The sequence below is a fragment of the Rhincodon typus genome, chromosome 2, assembly GCF_021869965.1.
Source record: "Rhincodon typus isolate 14 chromosome 2, sRhiTyp1.1, whole genome shotgun sequence".
NCBI lineage: Eukaryota > Metazoa > Chordata > Chondrichthyes > Orectolobiformes > Rhincodontidae > Rhincodon > Rhincodon typus.
The window spans coordinates 92,065,700-92,079,554 of NC_063333.1; the positions used below are offsets into that span (position 1 = coordinate 92,065,700).

The following is a 13,855-nucleotide window of genomic DNA, read 5'->3' on the forward strand; positions in this document are numbered from 1 at the left end:
CGGTCTGGTGACCCTTCCTCAGAACTGGAGGAAGGGTCACCGGACCCAAAATGTTAACTCTGATTTTTTTCTTCACGGATGCTGCCAGACCTGCTGAGCTTTTCCAGCGACTTCTGTTTTTGTACATAAATTCAGGATATGGTGTAAGTCATTTAAGACTAAGGTGCGGCAAAATTTCTTCACTCAGAGGGTGGTGATTGTTTGGAATTCTCTGACCCAGAGAGATGTGGTTGCTCAGCTATCGAGCATGTTCAATACAGAAATCATTTCCTTTCTGGAGATTAATGACATTGAGGGATAGTGCAGGAAAGTAGCACTGTGCCGACACATGATGCCTTTCTAAATTAAAAACCTTTTGACCCTACACAGTTCATATCTCTCTATTCCCCACCTATTCATATGTCTGTCATGGTACCTCTTAAACGTTGCTATTGCATCCACCTCCACTGGCAGCGCATACCATGTACTTACCACCACTCTGTAAAAGACCTGCCTCTCACATCTCCAGTAAATTTACCCATTTTTTCCTTAAACCTATTTCCCTTTGTAATTGACATTTCTACTGTGGGATAAAGATTTCAACTATCCATTCTATCCATGCCTCTCAAAATTTTGTAAACCTCTATCAGGTCGTCCTTCATCCTTTAACTTTCAAAACAAAACAAACCAAGTTTGTCCAATCTCTCCTCAACGCTAATATTCATCAAACCAGGCAACATCCTCATGAACCATTTCTGTACCCTCTCCAAAGCCTCCATATCCTTCTTGTAGTGCGGCAACCAGAACTGTACACAATATTCCAAATGTGGCAAAGCTAAAGTTCAATGCAGCTGCAACATGACTTAGCAATTTTTATACCCTATGTCCTAACCGATGAAGGAAACCATGCCATATCTTGATCACCTTATCCACTTGTGTTGTTACATTCAGGAAACTGTGGACCTGTACGCCTAGATCCCTCTGTATGTTGATACTATTAAGGGTTCTGATATTCACTGCATACTTCTGTCCTGCATTAGATCTTCCAAAATGCATCACCTCACATTTATCTGGATTAAACTCCATTTGTCATTTCTCTGCCCAAATCTACAGCATATCTGTATCCTGCTGTATCTTCCAACAACACTCTTCACTATCCGCAGCTCTCCCAATCTTCGTGTTGTCCACAAACTTACTAATCAGGCCACCAAAATTCTCTACCAAATCATTTATATGAATATTATAAACAACAAGGCTCCCAGCACTGATCCCTGCGGAACACCACTGATCATAGAACTCCAATCAGAAAAACACCTTTCCACCACTACTCTCTGTCTTCTGTGACTAAGCCAGTTCTGTATCAATCTTACAACCTCACCACAGATCTCATGTGACTTCACCTTTTATATCAGCCTGTCATGCGGGACCTTGTCAAAGACCTATCTAAAGTCCATACAGACAACATCTATCGCCTTCCCTTATTACCCATCTTTGTTAATTCCTCAAAAAACTCAATCAAGTTTGTGAGACACAACCCTCCTCATGTAAACCCATGCTATCCCTTTTCCAAATGTGAGTCAATCCTGTCCCCAAGAATCTTCTCCAATAATTTCCCTACCACTGACATAAGGCTCACCAGCCCATAATTTCCCGGATTATCTCTGTTGCCCTTCCTTAAACAAAGGAACAATGTTGGCTATTTTCCAGTTGTTTAGGACCTCTGCTGTGACTTAAAAGATACAAGGATTTCATACAAGGCCCCAGCAATTTCCTCACCTGCCTCACTCAGCATTCTGGGATAGATCCCATCAGGTCCTGGGGACTTGTCTACCTTAATGCTTTTTCAAACACCCAACACCTCCTCCTTTTCTTATATTGAACATGCCTCAGAATAGCAACGTACCCCTCCCAAGACTCACCATCCAACATTGTGAATATCAATGCAAAGTATTCATTAAAACCTGATCCACATCCTCCAGCTCCACTCATAAATTCTTTCCTTTGTCTTCGAGTGGACTTACCCTTTGCCTAGCTACCCTCTTGTTCCTTATATATGTATAAAACACCTTTGGATTTTCCTTAATCCTGTTTGCCAAAGACATTTCATGGCCTCTATTAGCCATCCTAATTGTCTTTTCTTGAGTTCTTTCCTGTTATCTTTGTATTCTTTGAAGACTGCCTGTCTTCAATTTCCTAAACTTTATGTATGCCTCCTGTTTCCTTTGGACTAACCTCTCAATTTCTCTTCCCATCCAAGGTTCCGAATCTTGCCATCCTTATGCTTCATCTTCACAGTTAACATGCTGGTCCTTAACTCTAATCAACTGACCTTTAAAAGATTCCCACATGGCAGATGTGGATTTACCTTCAAACAGTTGCCCCAAACTACATTCCCCAATTCCTGCCAAATATTGTGGCAGTTAGCCTGGTATTAGTAGGAGTGACATTTGGAGGCAAAATCCCATCTTCACACTGAAGATACCTAGTATGTTGTGTAGCATTACCACCATACCAATTGGAACAGACTTTGAAAAGATCTAACAACTAAAGCCTAGGCATCCATGAAGCACTGTGGCCGATCAACAGCATCAGAATTGTACTCAAACACAATCTGTAACCTCACGGCCTTGCATATCCCTGACTCTATCCTTACCATTCAGGGATTAACTCTGGTTCAATGAAGAGTGCAGACTTGTATGCCATAGCAGCAGCACGAATCTACAATGCAGACCTACCTGCGTGTCTAACAGTGTAGCACATCAGTCCAAAAGATAAGGCTAAAACAGCACTGGTTTAGCAATAACCTGCTCACTAACACAGTTTGTATTCTGACAGGGCTATTCAGCATTTGACATCATTACAGCCTTAAGGTAAACATGGTCACAAGAGATGAACTACAAAGGGGAGATGAGAGTGATTGCTTTTGAATCAATGATGTATTTGACAGAAATGAGGCATGAAGCCCTAGCCAACTGAGAGTCAATGGAAAAACCTTCCCCTGGTTGAAGTTATATTTAGCATAAAGGAAGACAGTTGTGGTTGATGAAGGTCTGTCAGCTTAGCTCCAGGATATCACTGAAAGTGTTCCTCAGGGTAGGTATGTCAAATCAACCTGTTCAGAGATATTAAAGTACACTTCTGGCGCAGGTGGGACTTGAATCCAGGTCTTTTGGCCCAAAGATAGGGACACTATCACTGCGTCACAAGAGCCCTAATTCCTTGAAGAAATTCCCTAGGCCCAACCATCTTCATCTACTTCAATGACTTTCCTTCCATTGTAAGGTCAGAGGTGGGGAGGTTCACTGTTTACTGCACAATATTCATCACCATTCACGGCTCCTCAGATACCGAAGCATTCCATGTTGATATGTAAGCAAGGTCTGGACAATATCCTGGGGATTGCCATTGACTAAAAACTGAACTAGACTAGCCACATAAGTGGTCACAAGAGCAGTTCAGAGGCTAAGAAGCCTCTGCCACAAACTTACCTCTGACTTCACAAGGCCTGTCCACCAGCTCCAAGGCATAATGTCAGAGTTGTGATGGAATACTCCCCATTTGCCTGGATGAGTGCAGCTCCAACAACACTCAAAAAACTCAACACCATCCAGGATAAAGCAGCCCGCTTGATTGGCACCATATTCACAGACATTCTGCCCTTCCACTACTACAATCAGGTTAGGCATATTTTAAAAATACAATTTATTCAGTTCATTTGACAGTTCTCAGATGTTTCTTCAATCTTGCATGGCAAAAGAGTGGCTGACCACATTCTGCCTAAAAGATAACATCAGACTTACAGAAAGGGTAACAAAAAGTTCAGTTCTATTCTTTACACAAGAATCAAAGCACTTCACAGCCACTGAAACATTCTTCAGAGTGCTGTAATACAGGAAATGTAGGAGACACTATGTAGAATGTTGCACTCTTTCATGTGGTGAGTTTGGTAGCAAGAGGTTATTTAGTGAAATGGTACTCTGGCAACTTCCTGTCATCGTTCTTATTATGTCTGTAACGGGAGGCCTTGATGGTTTTCTCATCCTGCCGACAATTGAAGCTCTCAAATGCATAAATGATCAAGATGGCCTCTTTCTGCCACCACCAATAACCCAGTAGTTGGAAATGGGCTTGCCATGGGGAAGCCTGAAGCAGAGAGTCCTTATTCCAAAGTACTCAATACCTGACTGAGAGAGCAAGCATCTGGAAAGGTGGGTGATGCTAGGAGAGCCACCCTCCAGCTCTTCTTTGCTGCCAAGCTTCATCCTCCTCCTCGTGATCTTTTTCTTATTATCTTTCGCTTATGCCTGGATCTCTCAGGTATCATACTACCAGCAGCCACTTCGTCTTTGGTGACATCAGTCAGTACAAAAGATCTGCCATCCTCTGATTAGCCACGAGCTATCGGCAAGTAGGACTTTCAATCTCCGGGGTCCTCGATCCATAGGAACGTCTGCCACTGATATGTTAACTGCCAGAGTAGCACAATATGTGGCAGGCCTTGACAAAGAGAGATGATGTAGGGGTCCCAGTGGCTTTTCACCTGCCAGGCCAAGACACCTGTCATTTACACAAGAGACTACCTCTTTTGCGCACAGTGTTGAAATAAATGATAGATAATTTATTTTAGTAACATTAATTGAGACACAAACGTTAGCTTTGACACCAGGAAAACTGTCCTATGCTTAATATATCGGTATTTATTGAGAAGACAGTCAGGACTTTGAATTAACATTACCTCACAAATTTCTTTCAATATTGCACAAAGCCCTCAAATCTCAAGAAATCAGACTTGAATCCACAATTCTCAGTCATACGAGAGAGTTGACACGATGCTAATGACAGAGTTATCTATTCAGTAAGATTAAATCTAATAGTGTATTGCAAAATGCTTTTAGAAACAAGAACTCATTGATTAAAGATTTCACATTGATCAGTCTAGGTACAACTGCACATTATTCAATAGCTACAGTGCTGTTGTAAAATATTGCATATAATGTAATCTGTGCGCGGCTATAGAAATACAAGAATTGATAGAAATGAGACTCTTTGACCCACTTTGTATGATCCATGTATAAGTCAACATATAACAAACTAGTTTGTATAACTAGTATAACAACTTAGACCATTCACCTGATGAAGGTGATAAACCAAAAACGGAAATCTTCTCAATAAAGTTGCATGAAATTTCTCCCTGAAATGGAAGTAACATCAAAATTCCAGAAAATCGATATACCTGTAATTGACTGAATACTTATAACTAAAAATTTCCAGAACTGAAATCTGCTTGATCCCAAAAACATAGCAACTATTATTTTTCCTAGAGTATAAATAGCTTTTATTCACATAACTTCCAAAGTCATTGTTAACATATTAGCTTTCTATAAAAGGGGTTATTCATAATACCATTAACCTGTTTTGTCTCAAGAGCATTTATTTTGCATAGCAACAAAGCTAAACAACAAAAGAAGTTATTCAGACATCAGACACAAGACAGATGAAATTTAATGCCAAGCAATGTGAAGTTGCATACTTTGATAGGAAGAATGAGGCAAGGTGAAATGAGTTAAATGGTCCAATTTTAAACAAGGATACAGAAAAGTCCTGTGGGTGAAGGTAGAACAATCCATGGAAGTAGCAGGATGACATGTAATGTTTGCTAAAAAGCATTAAAGGTTTTTGGATTGATTCATCAGAACCTGTCTAAAACACCAAAATGCCTCAGCCTCATTTTAGTGTATAATTCTAGGCATTGCATTTTGGGACCTTGGAGAAGCTGTAGAAGAGATTTCGTAGAAAAGTATGGAATAAAAAAAAATTAGTTTTGCAATGAGATAAAAGGGGCTTAGAGATTACAGAAAGGTTTCAAAAATCTGAACAGTTTTTGCTCTTCCCTTTGTAATATACTCAGCAGCACACAATCACCCTCGGCCTCATCCCACAACCAACCCTCCCTCTCATCCCCGCCTCTTTGACCCAACACAACCTGTCCATCTTCTCTCCCACTTATCCGTCCTCCCACCTCACTGACCAATCCCCACGAATGCCTAGCTGCACTCACCTATCACCATCCCACCTACCATCCCCAGCTCCACCCCTCCTCTCTCGATTTATTTCAGAGCTCCCTTCCCCCTCCCCCATTTCTGAAGAAGGGTCCCAACCGGAAATGTTTACTTTCCTGCTCCTCTGTTGCTGTCTGGCCCGCTGTGTTCCTCCAGCTCCACGCTGTGTTATCACAATTATATTTGATTCAGGATAACTTTTCTCTTCCTCCTCAAGTCTTCAGCAGTCTTTCACAAGCTTTTCATCATTTATATAAATGATTTGGTGTGAACATATGGTTAGTAGGTTTGCAGATGACACCAAAATTGGAGATGTAGTGGACAGTGAAGAAGATTACCTCAGAGCACAACAGGACCTTGATCAGATGGGCCAAAGGGCTGAGGAGTGGCGGATGGAGTTTCATTTAGATAAATGTCAGGTGCTGCATTTTGGAAAGACCAATCAGGGCAGGATTCATACACTTAATCGTAAGGTCCTGTGGAGCGTTGCTGAACAAAGAGACCTTGGGTGCGGATTCATAGTTCCTTGAAAGTGGAGTCCCAAGTAAACAGGATAGCGAAGAAGGCGTTTGGAATGCTTGTCTTTATTGGTCAGTGCATTGAGTGTAGGAGCTGGGAAGTCATGTTGCAGCTGTACAGGACATTGGTTAGGCCACTTTTGGAATACTGGTCTCCCTGCTATAGGAAGGATGTTGTGAAACTTGAAAGGGTTCAGAAAAGTCTTACAAGGATGTTAACAGGGTTGGAGGGTTTCAGCTGTAGGGAGAAGCTGAACGGGTTGGGGCTATTTTCCCTGGAGCGTCAGAAGCTGAGGGGTGACCTTAATAGTGGTTTATAAGGTCGTGAGGGGCATGGATTGGTGAGTAGCCAAGATCTTTTCCCCAGGGTGACGGGGACCAAAATTAAAGGGTATAGGTTTAAGGTAAGAAGGGAAGGATTTAAAAGGGACTTAAGGGGCACCTTTTTCACGCAGACGGTGATGTGTGTATGGAATGAGCTGCCAGAGGAAGCGGTGGACGCTGGTATAATTGTAGCATTTAAAAGGTATCTGGATGGGTATATAAATAGGAAAGATTTACAGGGATATGGGCCAAATATTGGCAAATAGGACTAGATTAATTGAGGATATCTGGTTGGCATTGACGAGTTGGATGAAAGGGACTGGTTCCATGCTGTACAGCTCTATGACTGTAAGACAACCAACATCATCCTTTTCCTGTGCCTCTCCTCCATCAGTCAGCTCAGAGGAACTACCTGTTTGCTTCCACTCTTTTTTATTATATTCTGAGCATCTGTGATCTCAACACTTTTGCAGGGTCTTAACATCCTTCCTAAATTATTATGCATTGAATTGTGCATAATGCTTCAGTTGAGGCCTAACCAGATATTTTGAAGTTTGCCCTTGTTTATAAAGCTGAGTATTCACCTTAAAAGCATAAGAGAATCAACTTGCTGTCTTCAAAGAATTGTAAATATGCACACCTAAGTGTCTCTGCTCTTGCAACAACTCAGAATGGTGCCCTTTAGATTATACTGGATGTTGTTTCTGGCAAAGTTCATCACTTCACTTGTAAAAGTGCCACATTTGCCTAACAAATCTATACTCATTGCCCTATATTAGCCAATGTTTTCCCACTTCATCTTTGAAAATAGATTGCAGTAATTTTTCCATCACTGATGTTAGACCGATTGGGATTGCGATGATTGAGTTTATCCCACTCACTATTTTTGATAGGGGTATAACATTTTCAATCCTCCAGTCCTCTGGCATAACTTTCATTTCCAAGGAGGATTAGATGACTGCGGTCAGAGCGTCTTTTATCTCCACGGAAGCAACTATGATATATTCCATAAAACATCTTTTCTATGTGTTTAACTTGTTGAATATCTGTACTTCTCCTCTTCTACAATGTTAACATTATGCTCTTCTGGTGTGAAGGAGAATGCACAGTACTCATTCAGTCATGCCCTCAGCATCCGCAGAAGATTTCCTTTTTTTGTTTCTAAATTGGTCCCATCACTCTTTTAGCTACCATCTTCCATTTATGTGGATAACAAATTGTTTGGGGTTCCTTTTAAGTTAATTTATTTTCTTCTCACTTTTTTGTCTGTCTTGAATACGTTTTTTTAAAAATGTGCACATGTAGTTTTCTACTGCATTATGTACCTGATACATTATAAGTCTCTTTATTTCAGCCTCTACTTCTTACACATACAAGTACTTCCAACTTTGGATATCCCAATATTCCACTTTACGGGAATATGTGTGACTGTTAGTTGAAGCATCTCCACCTTAAAAGCCTGCAATAGCTCGGTTACAATTTCCCTGGCCAATCTTTACATCCATCCCTTCTCAAATACGGTGTTAGGACACGTATCAGTACGTTTCATTGAACAGCAGACCCTCAAAATTCTAAATGGTCAACTCCTTTTCCCACACACCCACCCTGAAACTATCACTCCTTCAGCTAAATATTTTCACCTGATTGCTCTTTGATTTTCCTAAATCTGCTTCAAATATACATTAAGACCATTATATAAATGCATGTTGATCTGATGGAGCTACTGAAATTATACAACTAGAATTGACAAACTACATAATGGTCCTAACTGTTTAGCTGGATATTATAGGTGTGCTTGAATGTGGGCAGGGGCACATAAAATCAAGTAGATAGCCTTTCTGCCAACTTCACCTCCACTCCACCTCTGACCCAACTGAAATTTTACAGGTAACAAAGTAAACATTGGGAAGACCATGCCTCCTGGGGCTTAATGTGGCCCTTAAGTAGCCAATTAATGGCCACTTAAGGACTTGATCCCATCCCACCAGTAACTTATCTACATCTGCATGTGCCTCAGGCATTGTAGGAAGCCTCGTGGCTTTAGCTGTTCAGGTTGGTACAGATAAAGGAGTAAGGTCTCCTTTATGGGTTGCCTAGGGCCATTGGAGGCAATCCTTCAGCTGGTTATCCCCAAACATATCCCTGGACATCTCGAACAGACCCCCATCCCATTGTCAAGTTCCCAGGCTTCCCTGGTCTCCTAAGCATGAGGGGTGGGGTGAGGGTATGACCTGCAGTACCAACCATGGACACTTACCCCAGCTGGTATTGCTTGGATTACAGAACTGCCACCCATCCAAGTGACAAGAAGCTAAGATGGGGCATTCACCTGGTGAAATTAGCACTAAGTTACTGTGGAGCAGCCAGTGGGATGATGTGGGAGATCCCCCAGTTTCTGCATCCCAAAACCTTTCAGCTGGAGAGTAGGAACTATGCTTCATGACATACAAGCACAAACAGGAGTTGGCTCCTTGGTCCGTCTCACCCATCTGATAAAATCTGGTTATTCTAATTGTGGCCTCAACTCTTCTTTCCTGCTATCTCCATACTTTTAGGCTGCCTTGTCAATCTGCTTATCTTGTATTTATATCTATGTTTGTCATAATTTCAACTCCACACTGAATCTTAATCCCGCAACAGTATGCATGAGCCTCTCACTTAGCCACCCTGAGATTTTGTAGAAGGAGCAGAAAGGTTTTGGTGGGGGTGTTGAGTTCTGGGGTCATTAGTGAGAGGCGGGGAATGAACCAAATTACTCAGTTGAGAGGCACGAAGTACAACTTGTGTGTGAGAGCTTGGTGATGGTGACATTCTGTGAAAGAGAGCCTGGAATAGAGCTGGGAGGAAATGAGACAATTGATGGAGAAATGAAACGTTCACGAGGGAAGAGCTGCGGCCTGTCCTGATAACTGGAGCCTGTAGGTTATTCTGGGTTCAGGTTGTAGTTATTGTCATTGGCTGGGGAGCAGTGTTTGTTACTGAGAGGAGAGGCTGATGATGCCTCGGGCCTGACTGACACTCGGCCCCTCTCTCACTTACCGGATTCTCATGGTGTTGCCTATGGCTCGCAGAGACTCTCTCCCTCTCCAAACCAAGCAGCTCCGTTTACTTTTCACCAGCCTTAGGCACTGGCAGCCAACTACCCGGACCAATCAGAGCGTCCCGTACTCAGACATCCTGTTCATTCACCCAATTGGCAGAGTCGACACTGCCCTGTTGCCAGCTCCATGGTGAGCGCTGACGCCGCCAGCGCGGTCCCCATGGAAACCAGGCACGACCCTGACAACGGCAGGGGTAGAAACGCCGAAGAAAATTGTGCCTGCCCAGTAACAGACCAGGGCCGGCGGCCGGCAAGGAGCACCGCGCCTGCCCAGTGTTCCTTCCCAGCCCCACCACCCACAAGCTGAATGTCAATACAATCATCAGATTGGCCAACAAGTACTCGCGTTTCCTCAGATCCGTTATAAATGCCTTTAATGTCTCAAAAGGCAGTTCCACAAGAGTACTCCCCGATTTTCAAAAGCAAACCAGAATTTATAAAGGTACAATGTCCTCAGACCGTGCAACTGCATCTTTAGGTAAATTTACACCCAGCAACATCCCATTAGGTTATGCCAGCGCACGTACATAGTTCTTGGGTCGATCACATTCGCAAATGCACAACTTCTTGCACACCTTTTATATGCATGACACAATAGTAACAGCCATTGAAGATTACATGATAAATTAAAACTTATGTTCTTCACTGAATCGGATCACAACTTACATTTTATTGGCGATCTGTTCTTTTCATTTAGTTTTAATAATCTTAATTTTAAAAGGGAATGAATATAAACTTGAAAAGTTCCTGTTTCAAGCTTCCCAGAATACTTAAAGCTGTGGTAAAGATAAATTACTTTTTGAAAAACAGTTGTAGACGCTGGAAATCTGAAACAAAACATATTGCTGGAGAAACTCAGGTGGTCAGGCAGCATCTGTTGAGAGAAAGCAGAGTTAATAGAGAGGGTCCTTCTTCTGTGAAGGGTCACTGAACCCAAAATATTAACTATGCTTTGTCTCCCACTGATGCTGCTAGACTACCTGAGTTTCTCAAGCAATTTCATTCTTTTTACTTTATTTGTTTATAATTTGCAAGTTTCTTAAAATTATGGTTTTAACTTTTTATACTGCTACACTATCAAAAGTCACAAACAATTTCTTGCTCACAGAGCTGCTTTCTCACCATCAACTTGCTCTTTGGGATTTGGTGGTGTCTTCAGCAACAAGCCTGGCCAGAAATTTCTTCCCTTTCACACAAATTTCCTTACAATCCCAACCACTTTTGGGCTTCAATACATACAATGGGATAGGTTATAAAGTTCATACATTGGTGACTATCTCAGTATCAATACAAGCATGGATTGAAGTCCACCGGAACTCGCACGAGTTAAGTGTAAGCGGGCCAGAACTATTTAGCATCAAAATAGGAAGGAAATTAAGATTTTACTAGTCTGATTAACAGGAGGTGCTGTGAACTGTAGCCCCAATTACCCTGCTCTTAATATAAAATTCACTGCATAGAAATAATTTAAAATACCATCTCAATTATTGTATTCCATCTGCCACTTTTTAATCCATTCTCATACTTTATCAGCAATCTTTTGTGGCATCATTTGTTCTAAGAATTAATTATACCTCTTACTTTGAGAGCATTTGCAAGTTTTGACAATACTTCCTGGAGTCCAATATTTAACTGATTGACAGTGAACAGCAGAGACTCCAACACTGAACACTGGGGCAGCACCATCCACTTTGCACTGTGACAAACGTTCCTTCACTCTTACTATTTCTCACGTAACCAATTTTTAATCCACTTTGCCACCACTCCCCTAAATTCCATTCTCTTTAGTTTACTCTAAATACCTGGGAGCTACTCAGCAATGGCATAGTAGAAACAAGTCCGTTGTTTTGGAATCGTTTAGCCAATCAACAAATTATCTTACATCAGCAAATTTAGCAACCATAAATTTGGTAGTGACCTATCGTTGGGCCAGAAGCGGTGCAACAGTCGGCCCCTTTATACATGTCATTTATAGAGCCTGTAAATAGTTGAGGTCCCAATACAGATTCCTATAGCACTCCATGCTTACAACTTGCTAACCTGAAAATAACCCAATTATCACGACGATTTCGTATTCAGCAACCAATTCACACTTCTTTGCATGATACTATGTTTCCCCCTACACCAATTAGTTTTACCTTTGATGAGATAATCTTATCAAACACGTTTTGGGAATTTAAACTGGCTCCCCTTTATCCACGCTACAGTTAGACACTACCCTTAGTGTCCGATCAAGTTCGTCTTCCTTGAAAAGAATGAGAGATGATTGAAATTCAAGAATATGAAGGAGTTTGACAGCGTAGAAACAAAGAATATCTTCCCTCACGGAGAAGTCTAGAGCTGGGGTACAGTTTCAAAATAAGAGTTTCCCATTTAAGATCAGGTCAGGTCACTGATCTTTCTGATGAAGGGTCTAGGCCCAAAACGTCAGCCTTCCTGCTCCTCTGATGCTGCTTGGCCTGCTGTGTTCATCCAGCTCTACAGCTTGGTATCACTGATCTTTGTAATTCTCTTCCCAGAAAGTAGTAGAAAATGGCTTACTGAAGATATTCAAGGCCAAGCTAGACAGATTTTTGGTCGGTAAGGGAGTTTTTTTTAAATGGGGTGGCGGGGGGGTGCGGGGGAAGAAGTGAAAGAGAAGTTTAGGCAAGTAAATAATTGGAACTAAGGCCATAATCAGAATAGTCATGATCTTATTGAATGACAGAACAAATCCAAGGGGCTGAATTAGTCTTACTTCTTACGGCTTTCGTAGAGTCATAGAGCTGTACAGCACAGAAACAGACCCTTCGGTCCTAATAATCCATGCTGACCAGATATCCTAAATTAATCTAGTCCCATTTGCCAGCATTTACCCATATATCTCTAAACCCTTCCTATTCATATACCCATCCAGATGCCTTTTAAATGTTGTAATTGTACTAGCTTCCACCACTTCTTCTGGCAGCTCATTCCATACACGCACCACCCTCTGCATGAAAAAGTTGCATCTTCGGTCCCGTTTAAATCTTTCCCCTCTCACCTTAAACATATGCCATCTAGTTTTGGATTCCCCCACCTCAGGGAAAAGACTTGCCAATTTTACCCTATCCAAGCTCCTCATGATTTTATAAACCTCAGCCTTCAATGCTCCAGGGTAAATAGCCCAGACTATTCAGTCTCTCCCTATAGCTCAAATCCTCCAACCCTGGCAACATTCTTATAAAACTTTTCTGAACCCTTTCAAGTTTCACAATATCCTTCCTATAGCAGGGTGACCAGAATTGCACGCAGTATTCCAAAAGTGGCCGAACCAATGTCTTGTACAGCTACATCATGACTTCCCAGCCCCTATACTCAATGCACTGACCAATAAAGGCATGCATACCAAAACGCCTTCTTCACTTTGAACACAAGGGCTGGAGATCACAGCAGGTCAGACAGCATTCCCAGAGAGACAGCAAGCTAACGTTTTGAGTTTTGATAACTCTTCGTCAGAGCTGAAGTGAAGTGTGGAAGGGACAGCATTTATGCTATAGTTTGGGGAGGTGGGGTTAGTGGGTGTAGAATGCTAATGGAGAAATGATGCTGACTTTCAGATTAAGTGATTGTATTAATGTGAGATTGGCAGAACAATGGTGTGTCTCAGTTCTGAGGAAGGGTCACCGGACCAGAAACGTTAACTCTTCTTTTCCTTCACAGATGCTGCCAGACCTGCTGAGCTTTTCCAGCAACTTTGTTTTTGTTCCCGATTTACAGCATCCACAGTTCTTTCGTTTTTTAATGGTGTGTCTCCTGCCAGACTTGAAAGGACAGACAGTCCCCACTGGCATTGGGGAAGGGGAGAGAACACAATAACAAGCTAAAAAGAAAGGGAGGCAATAGGAGCCAGTTCA

At 41.9% G+C, this 13,855-nt stretch overlaps 1 protein-coding gene across 4 annotated transcripts in view; it reads right to left on the reverse strand.

Annotated features, from left to right (window-relative positions):
* LOC109927535 (serine/threonine-protein kinase Nek10-like) overlaps window positions 1–10,023 on the reverse strand; it is a 58,223-nt gene extending 48,200 nt beyond the window's left edge. For all 4 annotated transcript variants that reach the window (XM_048617916.1, XM_048617894.1, XM_048617906.1 and 1 more), the window contains exon 1: window positions 9,920–10,023. The gene's annotated coding sequence lies outside the window, so the exon portion shown is untranslated. The remainder of the gene's footprint in view (window positions 1–9,919) is intronic.
* Between the last annotated feature and the right edge of the window lie 3,832 nt (window positions 10,024–13,855).